Raw genomic sequence first — 17,551 nt, forward strand, 5'->3', positions numbered from 1 at the left:
GAAGAAGCACCTGGCTTCTGGCTTTGGATTGGTACAGTTCTGGCCGTTGCCGTTGTGGCCATTTGGGGAGTGAACCAATGGAAGAAAGGCCTTTCTGTCTGTCTGTAACTCTACCTCTCAAATAAATGAAATAAATCTTAGTTACAGTGTTTCCCTCCCTCTGTGTGCAGAGGCACACAGGAAAGACACCAGTTAGTCTCGGGGGGGGGGGGGGGGAGGAGAGAGAGAGAGGAGAGATGAGAGGAAGAGAAGAGGAGAGGGCTGTGTTGTACGCCTCAGGATTTGCAGAGTCTCTCGTGAAGTTGCACCATTTCATGGTGCTAAGCTTGTTTGACAGCCTTCCAGTTCTGGAGACACTTCACTTGGCAACAGGTTGATTCCTTCAGTGAAACCTGCGTGTTCAGCTTATTGGAGCTGCCTGTTGACGATCCGCAGTGCTAGCACCCAGATCCTAAATCCCAGCGTGATGCTCCCATCCTGCCTTTTAATCTCTTCCCTTTCATTTAAAAACAACAAACGAAAAGCCAGTGCTTTCAGCTTCCCTGGGATGCTTCCTGCGCTCAGGCAGGCTTCAGGCCTGCTGTGCCTTCCTGCGACAGGTGTCTCCTCTCCGCTGTGGCTGCTGGAGGCCGGTGGAGCTCCCGTGGGGCCAGCGGGGCCTTGAGGAGACTAACCTCACTTGGTAAGCAGCTGAGCCCTTACACCTCCTGCTCCTGAGCCAGGGGACCTGCATCTCGATGTTGACTTGGCCGCTTTGTCACCATGTGACTTGGAGCAAGTGTCTTCATCTCCCAGGGCCTTGATCTCTTCATCTGGAAAACAAAGATGTCATAGCACCTAGTCCCAAGGATTCGTGCAGGGAAAAGGCGGTAATGTGGAGTGGCTGATACTAGGTACTTGGCTGTCAGTGTTTGTTGCTGATTAGCTTGTCCTGCATCAAAGTTGGCATTTCATTTCTCTTCTATATGCAGATAAGTCAGTGTGAGGTTTTTACATTGTTCTTGATTTGAGACGCAGTGGCAGACAGAGAGCTTTCATTGTCTGGTTCAGTCCTCAGAGGCCCTCAGTAGCTCTTTCCTGGGGCCAAAGCTGACAGCCAAGAACTCAGTCCAGGCCTCCCACATGCATGACAGGAGCCCAATCCCATGTGTCGTCACCGTGGCCTCCCAGGCTCTGTATCGGCAGGAAGCTGGAGCGGGTTCTATGATGTGGGCATCCTGGGCATGCTCACTTGGCTCTTAACTGCTAGGCTAAACATCTACCACAGAGAATACGTAGTTTGAGAATAATTAGTTTGTTAAAAAGGAACAAAGTGTCCCAGCCGCTCAGTGTGCAGGGCAAGGGGGGAAGGGGCGGTAAAGCTCGAGGGCTGGGCCGGGCAGCAGCCGGAGTCGCAGAAGCCTTCCTCAGATCGAAAGGGGTCCGCCTGCTCATTACCCCTCCGTCTGGGTGCTCGGAGCACTTGCAGGCGCCCGTCTTCTCCAGTGCGAGCGTGGAATGGGAGGGAGTTCGGTTACCGGCGTCCCTGAAGGATGTGTGGAAGCAGGGGGGATTTGGGTCCAGCCCTGTGTGCATTGCTGGAGACGCTGGTCTGTTTGCCCGGCCGTGTGGCAGGGGGCGTCCCTCACACCACAGGCCCCGTCACCCTGGAGAGCAGCTCAAAGACACCTGGTTGCGCTGCTTTGCTCACTGTGTTTCTTCCTCAGAGGTTTCTGAGAAGTGGCAGCGAGTGGACTTTGGGGCCATCAGAAGTCCCCGTGGAGCAGTCTCATCTCCACCCCTGCCAGCTCCCCTCGCACCCTCCCCCCCTTTAGTATGCCGAGACAAATGTGGCACATGCACGTGCCTGGTGCGCTTGGAAGCTGGTTTCTCCTCTATCTCTGTCTCTGCTTCCTTGGCCTGACGTGGAGGGTTCTAGTCACGGTTCAGGCCCAGGCCATTGGGGCGGGCGTCTGGCTTGGGTGCCTGCCTCCCGTGTGGAAGGGCCGGGGTTCGGGTGCTTTGCTGCTCTGCTCCGGCTTCCTGCCACCCGCTTGGGAGACCTGCATGGAGTTCTGGACTCCTGGTTTGGGCCTGGCCCAGTGCTAGCTGTTGCAGGCATTTAGGGAGTGAACCAGGGGGTGGAGGATCAGCCCCCTCACCCACCCACCCACACCGTGCCTCACCAAAAGAGAACAGAACCAGGTTCCTTGGTGTCCTCTTGAGCAGGAGGTGAGAAGAGCCCCATGGAATTGCTTCTTCCTGTTTTCCCTGTAGGTCTCAAAGGTGAGGTTCTGGCCTGGCAGGCTTTTTCGCCTCTTTTGCTTTTCTGGCATCAGTGTCCTGCATTTTCCTCACAAGCCTGGGGGAGAGTAGGAAGAGAGGGCAAAGGCTGTCCTGGGAGCCGTGCCTGAGGCCTGTCCTCCTGGGGCCTCCACTTGTCTTGTTTCCAGTGCCTTCAGCAGGGCTGCGTGGATTTCAAGTCGTCTGCACTACAATAGGTTATTTTTAATTCAGCTTTTCCAGAAGCATTTTGAAATCCCTTGTACGTATCAGCGTGTGGTTTATGTGGCTTATTTCAGCAGATCAGTATTGTGAGCTGATGACAACCGTGTCTTATTGTTGGGTGAGAGGCAGCTGCTCCGGGCGTCCCCTGGGGGGCCTTGTTAGAACCATGGGTTCCTGATCCCTACCCCAGAACTGCGCAGTCTGACTCTCTGAGCCTGACAACACTCTGCAGTCCACATTTTTAAGCTCTTTAGTTGTCCATTCTTCTTTTTTATTATTTTTTAAAAAAGACTTATGTGTTTTTATTTGAAAGGTAGAGTGACACAGAGAGAGAAGAAGAGGGACAGAGAGAAAGAGGAGGGAGAAAGAGATTGGGGGAAAGAGAAAGAGAGAGAGAAAGCTGTTTTCCATATGCTGGTTCATTCCCCAGATGCCTTCGCAACCAGGCTGGGCCAGGCAGAAGCCAGGAGCCTGGAACTCTATCTAGGTCTGCTTTGTGGGTGACCCAAGGACTTGGGGTTTCAAATGCTGCCTTCCTGAGCACATTAACAGGAAGCTGGATCAGAAGCTGAGGAGCCCGAACCGGAACCAGCACTCTGATATGGACATGGACACCCCAGGTGCTGGTTGAAGCCCTGCACGACAGCGCCCGACCCAGCTGTCCTGCGTTCTTGCTAACGGGTACTTTAAGCAGCACAGTTTGATCGGAGCTCATGAAAACATTTGTCTTCTGAGACACACTGCGAGGCAGCTACAGCAGAACAAAGATGCAAACGAGCGGACTCCTTGTGCACCTCCCTTCCCGTGATGCTCTCCGCAGCCTGGGGGGCAGGTGCCCCCATGCCCCATGCCACTGAGGAGGCGAGGAGACTTAGCAGAGGGGGGGTCAGAGCCGAGGGGGCCAGTCTTAGAAACCCTTCCCTGTGCTGAGCCCTGTGCCGTCGTGGCTGCCTTGCAGAGACACAATGGAACGTTCAACCTGTAGTCTGTGAAAGCTGAGAAATGCCATTTGCACTCTCATGCTTTGCGTTAGGCATCAAAACGCAACGGCGCAGTAAACTAGGGCACTCACTAGGTTCTGTCCTCTGTCTACAACTCGGTGACCCCAGAAACCCTTGCATGGCTGAATTGAAAGAGCTGGCGAAGGGGCTGGAGTTGTGGAGTAGCTGGTAAAGCCGCAGCCTGTGATGCCAGCATCCCATATGGTCGTTGGTTCTTGTCCTGGCTGCTCCACTTCTAATCCAGCTCCCTGCAAATGGCCTGGGAAAGCATTGGAAGATGACACAAGTCCTTGGGCCCACGCACCCACATGGGAGTCTTGGAGGAAGTCTCTCTCTCTTTCTCTGTATGTGTCTTTCCCTATCTCTGACTTTAAATAAATAAATAAATAAATATGTGAATATATATATTTTTTAAGAGCAGATGAAGACGAGAGCAGAGTGCCCAGCACGTGGCACTTGGCTTGTGTTCCACGAATTCTGTTTGGTTTCTCATCATCTCTTCTTCCACCTTCCACACTTCCTTCCACACTCCTCTTTTATTCTCTTCTTTCTGTATTCTAACTCAGGGAGACTAGCACGGGTAGGAGAAATCAGAGCAGTGGTGCCACTCAGCAGTTGATTGTTTTCATTACATCTGAGTGCACTGCTCTCCGTTTGTTCATCCTCAGATCCTGATAAAAATGGGCGAATTCCTGATGCTTAGGTCCTAAAGGAAGAACCGCTGTGGCTCTTTCGCCTGTGAGTGAACAGGGAATCCAATGAAGCGTTGCTTCAAGGGCTTCAGGGTTTAGATCTATGGTCCTGGAACTTCATGCATCAGAGATCCTTCCTTCTTAATACGGACCACGATCTCAGAAATCTTTTAATTCATATTTCCAAGTCCTTTGCTATCTCAGAACTTTGCTCTGTGTCCTGCACGCGTTGGCCCCCAGGCCGTTTCAGGGGCATCCTCTCCTCTGGTGCCTTCTGACAGGTGCTTTATTTTCCCTGTCAGAACTGGCTTTGGGGTCGGTTCCGACCTAAGTGCCCAACCACAGTGGGTTCAGACCCCTGCACGAACGTTTCATGGAGCAGACGTTTCACGGAGCAGACGTTTCAGAGCTCTTCATGTCTTTGGCTTCCCTTGCAAAGGGTTTTATTATTCCCAGCGTTAGAAAGTTAAGTTGGGAGAACTGCTTTGCATTTTTCAGTCCCAAACCCCAAACTTGCATCATGATCAACATGATATTCTCTGAATTCCCCTTCTGAGATTCACTTCCCGGGCTCTAACAGTACAAATATGATAGGGCTTGGAGCAGAGATCTTTGCCTTGTGCAGCTGTGGGATGTTGCCACACCACGCTCCAAGCCAGAGTGCTCTCTTGCTTTGCTGGGAGGTGTCCGCTCTGGGTCACGTTGTGCCTGTACCAGGTTTGTGTGTCGCAGTCTGCATCCTCAGCCTCTGAAGTGTGGCCTTCTGTGCGTAGCGGGGCTTCATGGAGGGGCTCAGGTTGAAACAAGGTCAGTGGTGTGCATACAGGAAGAGGGACCACGGGCACCGAGGAGGACGAGCACAGAGCCTGTGTGAACCTGCTGTGGAGACCCAGGTGAGGTGGAGATGAGGCGTCTCCAGGCCTAGGGAGCTGACCTTGGTCAGTGCATCGCCAGAAGCCAGAGACGCGTGAGGCACGGGATGGGGTGTCCCTCACAGACCTCGGGGGAGCCGACCTTGCTGGCTCCTTCACCGCAGACTTGCAGGCTCTACTCCTGAGAGGCACCACACGTTGGTACGCCGCTGTCCATGGCTCTGTGAAACTAATGCCATCTGGCCTACAGCATCCCCCTTAGGGAGGCAGCGTCCCGGCCCTGGGCAGCCTCTTGGAGGTCGGCTCCACACCCCATCGACTAGGAGTCTTACTCACGGAGCTGCCGATTCGCGTCTGTCACCTCCTCTGGTCTGGACGACCTTTACCCCCGTCCCCACTCCCCACCGGCTTTCATTAGCTTCTTCAAAATTGGCACCCCCCCCTTTTTATTTTTTTACCATAATAAGTAAACGTTCTTTGTATTACCTTGCCACAGCACCCAGCATTTGGAGGTTCGTATTTTTCACGGATTAATTAACCACGTTTATCGTTTTCCCCCTCGGTGGTGGTGGCACCTGCCTCCATGCTGCCTGCCGACCTCTGCACTCTGCCGTGCCATGTCTTAGGGAAGTCAGTGGGCACACGTAGGGCGAGTGTTTGTCTAAGCGACACAATTGTGCTGGTGGTCGTGTGCCAGCATCCCTGGATTTGTTTATTTTTAAGACTGTTCTCACAGATGTAAGTGACACATGGATATTTTCTTCCGAATGTTTTCCAGGAGAGGCTACTAAACCATATGGAAAATAATAGAAACAAAGGCTTCTTGTGAGTCCCCGAATCCATGTAGTCTCCTGAGGGCCCGTGTTTATGCACAGGGAAAGGAAACGATTAGAATGCTTTTATTTTGTTCGGCTGACTGCAGCAGAAGTCCATGTATTTAAACTGTGCGGGGCCGGGGGGGTGGGGGTGGGGAGAGGCCCTTCCCTAGCACTGGCACACTCTGGAGCTGGGCAGTGGGGAGAGCTAGTGAGACGTGCAGGGCCCCAGGGGGCTGGAGGTGGGACAGGGAATAGGACAGGCACAGTCCTTCCCCTAGTGGAGTCTACCTTTGGGTGTAGGATGCACACACACAGACATGTTGAAGCAATGGAGGTACCCGCACGTGGAGTGTTGCGTGACAAACCTGGAGGCTCAGAATGCTGTGGGGGAAACGCAGCACACAGAGGTCCTTGGCTCTTGCATCTTAGAGAGTGGTGGGGGCGCTGGAGTACCCGGAACCCCTCCCCCCCTCTTCAGTTAGAGACCCTCCTGACTGACCGGCGAGGCAGCAGTGATGAGGCGCTGTGAACCTGTTGACTGCTCTTCCTCAGAAGGCCCTGGCTGATTCCTTCCATACCGCTCTGAAGTCATCCTTTGGCGAGCTTTTTGTGACTAGGTGGGAGATGTAGACTTCTCTGAGCCAGTCCCCCATACCATGCCCCAGCCACTGTCAACTCTGTCTTCTTCCTCCCTCCAGGTACCCTGCATTTGGATGACAGAGAGAGAAAGAGAGAGAGAGAGAGAAAGAGAGAGAGAGAGAGAAAGAGAGCGAGCAGAGGCAGCCGATATCTTCCATCTGCTGTTTCGCTCTTTAAATGCCTGCAATAGCCAGGGCTAGACCAGAAGGCCAGGCTGAGGCCGGGAACCAGAAGCCCACACAGCTCTCCTACGCGGGTGATGGGAGCCCGGGCACTTGGGTCATCTCTGCTGCTTCCAAGGCGTATCAGCAGGAAGCTAGACTGGAAGCACATGTTAGCTGGGACTCAAACCAGACATTCTGATAGGGGATGTTGAGGTCCTAGGTAGAGGCTTAACCTGCTGTGCCACCATGCCTGCCCCGTATCACTTTTTTTTTTTTTTAATTTTATTTATTTATTCGAGAGACAGTTACAGAGAGTCAGAGGCAGAGAGAGAGAAAGGTCTTCCATCTGCTGGTTTACTTCCCAAATGGACAAAATGGCCAAAGCTGAGCCAATCTGAAGTCAGGAGCCAGGAGCTTCTTCCAGGTCTCCCGTGCAGGTGCAGGGGCCCAAGCACTTGGGCCATCTTCTGCTGCTTTCCCAGTTCATGGCAGAGAGCTGCATTGGAAGAGGAGCAGCTGAGATTAGAACTGGTGTCCATATGGAATGCTAGCGTCACAGGCGGAGGCATTAACCTGCTGCGCCACAGCGCTGACCCCCTATATCACTTTATTATACAGTATTATGTGCCAATAGGTGTTCAATTTTATTTTTTTTATATAGTGGTGCAGTTTTGAGATAGGTTATTTTATTCTTTCCTTTGAGACCTTGAGGACTACTGCCTAAGAGAATCGAGGGACGTAATCACGTTAGGTGCTGCTAACACTCAATTTCAGGGCTGGCATGATGGTGCAGTGGGTAGAGCTGCTACTTAAGACCCCAGAATCCCCTGTCAGAGTGCTGGCTTGAGTCCTGGCTACTCTTCTTCTGATCAGCTTTCTGCTTACTTATGTGGCTGCTAAGATAACAGAAGATGGTCCAAGTACTTAGTTCCCTGCCATTCATGTGGGCAGATCAGGATGGCGTTCTTGACCCCTGGTTCAGGGAGTGAACTGGTGGATGGAAGATCTCTCCCCTCTCATGTCTTTTTCTCTGCCACTCTGCCTTTTAGATGAAAAAACAAATATTAAAGAAAAAACAAACACACACTAGAATTTCAGCAAGGGCCCACATACATTCATATATGTGGGGGAAAGCTCGGGGAAATGGAAGGTTAGTTCAACTCCGAATCATGAGCCTAGAAAGATTGCTGGTAGATTTGAACAGTCTACTGGAAGCTTCTCATCAGTACCTTCATTTTAAATATATTTTGTCGTAGGCTGCATGTTAGTGGTAAAGAATCAAAGCAGCCATACTATGAAATTAGGTCCTGTGCCTAACGGGCTGGGCAGGTGGTTTGATGACGTCTGCAAGATGGGTGGATTTGTTACCTACCTTGCAGGGTTGTTTGGGAGACGGATGCAGTGGAATTTTTCTCTGACAGAGCCTTGGTCCAAAAGGGTTGTTTCTTTTTCTTTCTTTCTTTTCTTTTTTTTTTTTTTTTTTCCTGTATCCTAAAACCGGGGACTTTGTTGTTCTTGTGTTGAGCCTTCGGGGGGTGTTTCCATAAGCTGGCTTTTTGTCTATGCAGAGTTCCTCTTCCTGTACGCTCATGACCTCTCGGGTCGCCTCTGTATTGAGCGTGAACACAGGGGCATTAGTGGAGTTTGTGCAAAGGGCTTCCTAGAGGAAAGAGCCCATTTTCACATCCTTTTTGTGTGTGAAACTGGTTATTTATACATGTTTTGTATAAAACCGCTGATGCCTCCCCGATCGTTTATGGTCTCAGAAGGATTGTTCCATCTCCTGGTTTGTGGTGTACACGCATGCACTGGTGTGTGTGTGTCTGCTTGTCTTTCCCCGAAACGATCATGTTATGTAACATGCTGTTGCAGCATCCCGCCTCTAGATGGCAGTTTTGTATCTGTGTTAGCCGCCATTGGAAAGTCCAGTTGGAAATTAACTCCTCAGTTGTCTGTTAGGAGAGGAGGTTTTTCAGCAGCAGCAGTGACCCTGTGGCTGTTACTCCTTAAGGGACAGGGGTTCTGAATGACTCACTCTTTGTCTAGAAACTCCTTCCTTCCACCTCTTCATGACGGATCACTCACGCTGCCTCTCTGGCGGAAGCAACCATGCTCAGTGAATCCTACCTCTGTTTAAGCAGTGCCTTCCGCCCGGCTTTGTGAACTAAAGCATCGGGCCCTTTGCTATGGGGACAGCACACCTGAGGGCAGTGAAGTAAACAGAGGCGCGATTCCGCTGCCCGGTGCCCGGCGTGTGCTGAGAACCCAGCGGTTCTGCGTTTCCCTCCGGGGCTGTGCACGTTATCTTCTCCAACAGATGACTCCATTTTTCCTGGTTTCGAACTTCCCCTCCCTCCCCTTCTCACCCTGGTTTGAAATAATATTTGACTTTGCCTTCCTGCTGGTCTGGTTGGAGTGCTGGTCTCAGTGCCATTGACATTTCAGGCAGGAAATAGCCTTTTCCTTCCTCGGAGGGCGTTAGCGCTGCTCTGCCTTGCACGACTGCAGCGGGAGATCGCGCTGCCTTCTGGGGTGCTTCGTGCCCCCCTGTAAAATACGCCGGTCAGGAAGTTCTTGGAGTCTTTGGGATTGGTGCGGTCTGCTCGTGTCATGGAGGTGTTTTTTTTTTGTTTGTTTGTTTTTGTTTTTTTTTTTGTAATTCAATGAGAGGGTATGTTTGCGGTGTGATTCTGCCTAAAATAAGAATGGGATGCGGTGGTTAATGCACCTGATGTGTAGGAGGCTGAGGCAACCCTATTTCTGCTCTTTGCATAATGGAATTTGGAATTGGATTGATTGATTAAGTCAGTTTCGCTGCCAGTTTCTAAATATAAAAGGAGTTTTTTAAAAAAAGGATCTAAACCAAAATTTTGCTGTCATGTGAATCCGAAGAGAAGAAACAACTGAGCCAGTAGATTCCACTTACGTATGGTTCTGTTCCTCCTGAGAGAAGAGTAAAGATGAGCAAAGAACCACAGGACGGGTTTTTGTAGCTTGTTATGAACGGTGCCTACCAGTGGTGCGTTCTCCTTGAACCTGGCTCATCTCTGTGGGGATACTGTCTTCTCCTGGTGTGCTGTGTTCTGGGATGCAGACTCCTGGGTCCCCAGTACCTGGCTTCTGCCGGGCACACAGTGGACACTTTAGGGCCATGCAGTTTAATATACCAAAGATTTCATTGTCTTGGCTTCCTGACGTTTTATGACTTTAGTCTTTTTAAAAATAAAAACCTGAGAGATTTTCTGATACGATTGATACTGTTTACTCCAGTTTACACTGTTGTTATTCCCACGGTCCTAATTATTTTAAGGCCTTTTCTCCCAGAGGAGCAGGGCTACAGGCTTTCAGAGGTCTGACTCTTTCGCTCACTAGGATCACATCCTTTCTGTTCCACTGACTGGAAGTGGCTTCTAGAAACTTCTTAGGGGTTGAGTAGGGTGGCCTCCTCCCTCCCTCTGAGGAGCTAGTCTTCCTGGATCCCAGGGCACGTGTGCTGTGCACATGGGGGCAGTGTCGTGTTGTGGTTCAGATGCTTGCGCTTTGCTGTAGAGCCGGGCACAGCTGGGTTAGGTTCAGGCTCTGGCACTTACCAGCAGCGTGCCGGAGCACAGGTCATTGTCCGAGTCTCCGTTCTCTCACTTTCAGAGGCTTAGTGCCAGTGCCTGCCTCATGCCGTTGCTGTGGTCACGTGGGTGAAGCCCACGGCACGGCACTTGGCCCGTGCTGAGCGCTCAGGAAACCTTAGCGATGCTTCAGAGGCTGCCGGTTTGCAGCGCTGGGCGTCTCTCTCGCTTCCTTCGTCTCGCCTACCTGTCCCCCTACACAGGGTGTCATGGCGTTTTGTGACTTCCTCTCTTGCACTTGCATCTGTAATGCGCAAGGACCTCAGGGTTCGTTACTCAGGGTGCTGAGAGTGGAGCACATTCAGTCGCTCCTGTCCCCAGGTAATAGGTTACTGCTCTCGCCCTCCCCCGCCCCAGGCGATGTGCCAGGTGTCCGAGTGCTGGTGGGAATAGGAAAGTAGCCGGAGACCCTCCTGTGTGGGTGAACCCTGGATGCTCCGCTGAGTTTGTGAGGTGCATGAAGCCTCTGTGTCTCGGGCCTGGTGCATGATGTGACATTATCACGTGCCGTGGTGACCCAAAGTGCTGCTCAGGCAGAGAGAAGCAGAGAAAGATGGGCACAGATACCAGAAGTTGCAACCTGGTGGTCCACAGGCTCATGTGGTCTGGATAGTGTCCAAGGCAGCACTGTAAAACTGGACAGATCTGTCCCTGCTCATCGCACCTTGCTGTGTGCTAGCTTTTGGTCAAGCTGAACGGCAGGTGCCTCCGTCAGCTGCTGTAGGTGCTCTCCACCTGGCCACAGTCCCCACGGCAGAGGTGGGGGACAGTTGCCTCTTTGCCTTGCACTTGAACTCTTGTTTTATTTTTTTTTCCCCCTAGAAGGGAAAACACTTGTTTGTCCTGTGTCTCTATCCAAAACTAAATGTGTGAAAGGATAAACAAAAGGTGGCATATTTTTGAAAAAGTGTTATTTATTTGAGAGAGAAGACAGGAGGGGGGGAGAGAGAGAAGAGAGAGAGACTGACTGACTCTTGTTTGCTGGTTCCTTCCCCAAATGCCTCCAGGGGCTGGGCTGGGCCCTGGTTGGGAACCTGAACCCAGTCAGGGTCTCTCCCATGATGTCACCTGCTGCCGGCAGGGGCAGCTGAGGAGGAAGCTGGGACTGAGACCCAGGCGCTAGACGTCGGAGCTGAATGTCCTGACTGGCGTCTTCACCACCAGCCCAGGCACCCAGGGGTGCATGTTTTAAGGAGAACGAGACCAAGCCTGTTTTCCCTGGGGCTGTCAAGAAGCTGTTTTTCAGTTTCCCTGATGTTCCTTCCTTCCGTGGTCTCTGTAGGCACTTGAATCTGTAATTTCATAAACCGGCACGGAATGGCTGCCCAACTCCAGGAGTTTTCTGCATCGCTTTGGCCCCCTGTGTATCAGTCAAGACCCACACATCCCTGAAGCCTCGGCCTTGCTCAGGAACTGTTGGGAATCCCTTTTTCCAGGAGTGCTTTAGAAACACAGGCCTGCTTCCTCTTGCTGGCACTCGGGAAAGTGTTCTGGCGTGGATGCGGCCCCTTCTCCAAGCCTTCATTTCCCTCTGTCTTCCTGTATGAGCGCCGTGGGGCAGGTTTCACACACAGGCTGTGAGCAGCCTGTGTTTCTGTGGCTGCCACAGTGCCTGTCGCACCCGGAACTTGACCCTTCAGTGCACAGAGCCGTGGCTGGGAGCTGGGGAACGAACTCTGGCCAGCTGAAGATTTATGGTCTTATGAATGAGTGAACCCTCGATCTTGGAGGTTGATTTAGAAAGAGCAGCGCTGTTAGATTCCGAGTGTGTTTGTTCCAGTGGGGTGGAGTTAGGAGCGGCATTTCCTGGTCCAATAGGAAGTGGGCGAGTTGCCAAACCACTGAGCTCACTGTTGTTGACTCAGATTCGGGACTCAGATTAGAGAAGGAAAGCTGTCGAGGAACCCTGGAGTTGGGGCTGGTTGTGATCCTGGCCGCACTGGCTCGAGAGAAGGCTGCGGGTTGACGTCAGTGGTCCCAGGACCCCGGATGTGTTGTACCTGACCCCTTGCTTTCTGTGGGTGTCCTAGGGAGGCAGGGTTGGAGGAAATAAGGTGGTGGGTGCAGCTTGCCTGGTGGCAGGTGGAGGCCTGTTTCCTGCATGGCTCCTGCAGTGTGAGAGGCGGGTGCAGCCTCGAGGAATCGCAGGTCTTTGGTGAGGTCCTCGGGCTGAGCCAGGTCCAGCACTAACACAGGACGTCTGCTCTGTGTCTGCTCCTTCTCTCAGGGGTGTGGCGGGCAGGGGGTAGAGGAAGCTCTTTGGCACGTCGTCCCGAACTCGCTGAAGACTCCTTCCCTGTGCTCCTCAGTTATCACACCCCCGTTTGAAAGAGGAGTGCTGGGCCAGTGTGATGCCTTCTGCAGCAGGAAAGCGGAAACGTGCCAATGTCACCGCCAGCGTGTGCCTGCAGCCTGTCGTGCCTTGTGGTTGAGGTGTGATTTGCAGCGCTGTGTGTGAACGCAGAGGGGTTGGGGGTCTCGTGGAGTAGCAGCTCTTGTGGGTTGTGTCTTTTCCTTGCGGTGGAAGGCCGTGCGCACTTGCCTGTCGCCAGCCCCGATGTTGGCACCCTGTGCTAGCTCCCCGCACTCGCCTCGTGATAACAACGTGGTTTTGGAGCGTTGCCTCTGTGCCTGACACCTTGTAAAGTTTCATCCACCCGCCATTTAACCTCCACGTCACACCCTGAAATTTAACCCTGGCAGTGAGTCTGGGGTTTAAATGCAGATGGTAGATAGGACCAGAGTCCAGATCCCCAGTGAGCCTCCATCACTGATGAGAAGGGTGATCGCAGCAGGTCTTTTACTGAAGTGTGAGCACACTGAAATGCAACATCCTAAGTTTGCAGCTTCATGAATTTCGCATACACATGCACCTGCACGCACACACTTACCTGTGTAAGTCACAGATCAAGGGAGACTGTTTCTGTAACCCAGAGATTCCTCCTGTGCCCCTACCAGGTCATTGCCTATTTCTATTCCCCCGACACACTCACCCTTGTGGCTTCTGTCACTGTCGAGTGTGGCGAATGTTTGCCTGTGAGGTGACTGGCCCCGTACGGCTGTAGCCTGTTGGGTCTGGCTGCTTTTCCTCACAGCATCATCCTTGCTGGGCATCCTGATAGCGCCCATTGGTGTCTTTTCTGTCCCTGCAGTGGAAGCCACAGTTAGGCAGATGCTCCCTTGAGCCCAGGTGAAAGGTCCACGTTCATTATTTCTGAATTAAACAATAATTTTCTTATTGTATTTATTTTTCCTGGGTCCCTGCTAAGCACCACCCTTCAAAGCAGCATAAAGCAAGCAAAACACCTTGCGGCGCCGGCACACCGGGTTCTAGTCCCGGTCGGGGCGCCGGATTCTGTCCCGGTTGCCCCTCTTCCAGGCCAGCTCTCTGCTATGGCCAGGGAGTGCAGTGGAGGATGGCCCAGGTGCTTGGGCCCTGCACCCCATGGGAGACCAGGAAAAGCACCTGGATCCTGGCTTCTGCCATCGGATCAGCACGGTGCGCCGGCTGCAGCGGCGGCCATTGGAGGGTGAACCAACGGCAAAGGAAGACCTTTCTCTCTCTGTCTCTCTCTCTCACTGTCCACTCTGCCTGTCAAAAATAAAAAAAAAAAAATAAAAAAATAAAAAAAAGCAAGCAAAAACCTCAAAGGCCCTCCTCTCAGAGAAACTTGAACTTGGGGTGATAGGATTTGACCTGACTCGGTGGAATCCACATTATTCACCATCTGGCATCTGTTCCCCACTCTCCTCACCCCCAAAACAGAACAAGATCACATATGGAGGAGAACTTGCATTTTGATATTTCTCCTTGAAATGAAAACAAATCCTGTTGACTTTCCTGGTGGTCGAGGCCAAAGTGGCCCTTCCTTCACAGCCCCTGGGGTTGCCCCAACTTCCTCTTTGTGGCTCGGGGTGGAAATTTCCCGCTGTGTGCTTTGCAGTTGCTGTGACATCTGTGAACCCCTGAGATCTTGGTATGTGGGCACCTCTTGTGATCTCACTGTTTCCTAGCAGGAAATGAGCTGAAGACGTGTTGGCTCCTTGCCCCAGTGCAGACAGGAGTGGCTCTGCCCTGCAGCGCAGAGAGACCAGGAAGGAGAAGAGCAGGCAGCTGGGGCCAGCGCCATGGCGCAGTGGGTTAATCCTCCGCCTTTGGGGCTGGCTTCCCATATGGACGCCAGTTAGAGTCCCAGCTGCTCCACTTCCAATCCAGCTCTCTGCTGTGGCCTGGGAAAGCAGTAGGAGATGGCCCAAGTCCTTGGGCCCCTGAACCCGTGTGGGAGACCCGGAAGAAGCTCCTGGCCCCTGGCTTTGGATAGGCTCAGCCCTGGCTGTTGCGACCATTTAGGAAGACAACCAGCAGATAGAAGACCTTTCTCTGTCTCTCCCTCTCACTGTCTGTAACTCTACATCTCCAAATAAATTCTGTCCCGGTTGCCCCTCTTCCAGGCCAGCTCTCTGCTGTGGCCAGGGAAGTGCAGTGGAGGATGGCCCAGGTGCTTGGGCCCTGCACCTCATGGGAGACCAGGATAAGTACCTGGCTCCTGCCATCGGATCAGCGTGGTGCGCTGGCCGCAGCGCGCTGACTGCGGCGGCCATTGGAGGGTGAACCAATGGCAAAGGAAGACCTTTCTTTCTGTCTCTCTCTCTCACTGTCCACTCTGCCTGTCCAAAAAAAAAAAAAAAAAAAAAAAAAAAAGAGTAGGCAGCTGAGGGCCCAGATCTCAGACATAGCTATGTGCCCGGATCCCCGGAGGAATTGTCCACATCCCAGTTCCCAGGCCCAGCCCGCAGCTGAGATTCCATAGGACAGTGTTAGGCTGGGATTCTCCATCCTAGGGGCCCCTTCTAAAGCAGGTGGTGCAGTTACAAGATCTTGAGTAAACTTGGGAGTTCTGTAGTAGACTGTAGCTTTCTAGGCGTTTAGTTTCAAGGCCATAAAAACTTGGTGCCTGGGTTTTTGAAAGGTGGGAGGGTAGAATCAAGCCCCTGTGCCCCCAAGCCGGAGGCTGAGCTCCATAACTGCAGCTGTGGGCACCAGGGAGGATGGCCCTGGTGATGGGCTATGGTAGGACATGGGCCCTTGGGTCTGGGAGTGAGACTTGCTGAGAAGAGGAAGGAGAGCCTGGCAGGTGTCCTGGACAGTAATTTCAGCTTCTGAGTCCTGTGGTGTCGTGGGCCAGGGCCTGCTGTGGCCATCAGCAGCCCTTCTTTCCTCTACACACCCACCCAGTCACCGTCCACTCACCTTGTCCCACGCACATGCTCACGTGTGCTCTCTCTCTCTCTCTCTCACACACACACACACTTGCCTGTTCACACATTCCCAGCTCTGTTCGGATGCCCTCAGGATCCCCATTCCCTCTGGACTTACGTGCTTGCATCTTTGCGTGATTTTTTCCCCTTAAGGGATGTCGAGGAATGATCACCGGAAAAGCACAGCGTGGTATTTCAAGTATGTTCCACGTGGATAGATCCAGCATGTTCACAGGAACTGTGGAGAGAAGCAGGAGCACAGATTAGTGGTGGGTCAGGGCGAACAGGTTTGGGTGCTCTGGGGCCAGAGCTTGTGCTGCTCAGGGTGTTGCCTGTCCTGTGTGTGTGTTTTATTTTCCTCTACTTGAAAGGCGGAATGGCAGGGGGAGAGAGAGAGCGAGCGAGCAAGCTTCCATCTACTGGTTCACTCACCAAATGCCTGCAATAACCAGGGCTGGGCCAGGCCAAAACCAGGAGGGCAAAGCCAGGAGCCCAGAACTCCATCCAGTTCTCCCACGTGGGTGATGGGCCCAAGTACTTGGGCCGCTTCCCAGGATGCAGGAGCAGGGGATGTGGATCAGAAACAGAATACCCAGGACTTGAACCAGCATTCTGATATGGGCTGTAGGCGTCCCAAGCAGGGGCTTCACCGGCTGCGTCCCCATGCACACCCCCACGGCCTGTGTGTCTTGAGCCCTGCCTTGCTGGTGCAGGTCAGCAGTGCTTGTGGGCTCTGGGCAGTAACAGGACTTCAGTTCTGGCTCAGTTGCTCCTGTACACCTTTGAGGCTCCTCAGACTTGAAAGCAGAGCACCTCAGCCCGCAGTGCTTAGCTCATGACGGACAGTTTGAATTTGTTGCACAGAAAAATATACCTCCACTTTGAGGGGAGGTGGTGTTTGGACACTAGGATCCGCCTGTGGACCCCCAGTGAATAACCCATGCTTGAATGAGCTTTGAAGGTTTGTAGCCACATCTCCTGAGGTGGTTTTTCTGGCTCAGCCTCTCTTTCTTGTGTGGTGCCATTTGTGATGGGGACTTCATCGCCACCCCTGGACGCGGGGTGCCTGCTTCCTGGAGGGTTGTGCTGCTGCAAGAAGGCAGGTGTCAGGGACAGCGACAAGAGCCAGTACGTGCAAAGCATGGAGCACCTGCCATGCTAAATAGTCATTACAAAAAAAAAAGACATACATTTAGTGTAATTAAATGTACCAGGCTGATTATTCTTCACATCAAAAGCAGTTTAGAAGCTTTAGACTACTAGATGGTAGGAGACTCAGATACCTCCAGCTTGGGGAGTTTTCTTTTTCTATTGACTTCAATAAGTTTATTGTATTTGTGCCCCACTCTGTGGGGGCCAGTGCTGTGGCGCAGTAGGTTAATGCTCCGCCTGCAGTGCCAGCATCCCATATGGGTGCCGATTCTAGTCCCAGCTGCCCCTCTTCCAGTCCAGCTCTCTGCTATGGCCTGGGAAAGCAGTAGAAGATGGCCCAAGTGCTTGGGCCTCTGCACCCATGTGGGAGACCAGGAAGAAGCTCCTGGCTCCTGGCTTCGGATCGGCGCAGCTCCGGCTGTTTTGGCCATTTGGGGAGTGAACCAATGGAAGGAAGACCTCTCTGTCTGTCTGTCTGTCTGTAACTCAACTCTCAAATAAAATAAATTAAAAAAAAAAAAACACTCTGTGAAACCTTGTGGAGGAATGTGTAAGATTTCAGGGAATGACCCAGGTCTAATGACATCGCTTTACCCGTCTGTGCTCCTTACCTGTCAAGTGCGGTCAGCTCTCCCGTGTTGCTTCCTACCGGTCTGAGGGTGACCAGCTTACTGCCATGGATTCCAGGGCGGTGGCTGCTTTCTGAGTCTGGAGTTGGCTTTGAAAAGCAGGCTGCTGCACCTCGCTTTGTGGTGCTGACCCCAGCACCCTGTCCCTCTACTGAGTAGGTGTTTGTTGAAGGATCCTTTGCCAGTCCCCTCTCCCACGTGGCACTGAGTTCATA

General features: G+C 52.6%; 1 protein-coding gene and 1 long non-coding RNA gene across 15 annotated transcripts in view; one reads left to right on the plus strand and one right to left on the minus strand.

The window, feature by feature from the left end:
• Window positions 1-17,551, plus strand: part of ARHGAP26 (Rho GTPase activating protein 26) — a 448,382-nt gene that overhangs the window by 155,067 nt on the left and 275,764 nt on the right. The gene's annotated exons all lie outside the window — the stretch shown is intronic.
• On the minus strand, window positions 231-17,551 carry LOC127490692 (uncharacterized). Its single transcript, XR_016236257.1, has 4 exons — window positions 17,319-17,551; window positions 15,674-15,793; window positions 13,290-13,442; window positions 231-7,169 (listed from the first exon to the last, which is right to left on the minus strand). It is a non-coding gene; the product is annotated as an uncharacterized LOC127490692 (long non-coding RNA).

Source organism: Oryctolagus cuniculus, chromosome 6 (genome assembly GCF_051225735.1).
Source record: "Oryctolagus cuniculus isolate XC-2025 breed Fujian yellow rabbit chromosome 6, ASM5122573v1, whole genome shotgun sequence".
Lineage (NCBI taxonomy): Eukaryota > Metazoa > Chordata > Mammalia > Lagomorpha > Leporidae > Oryctolagus > Oryctolagus cuniculus.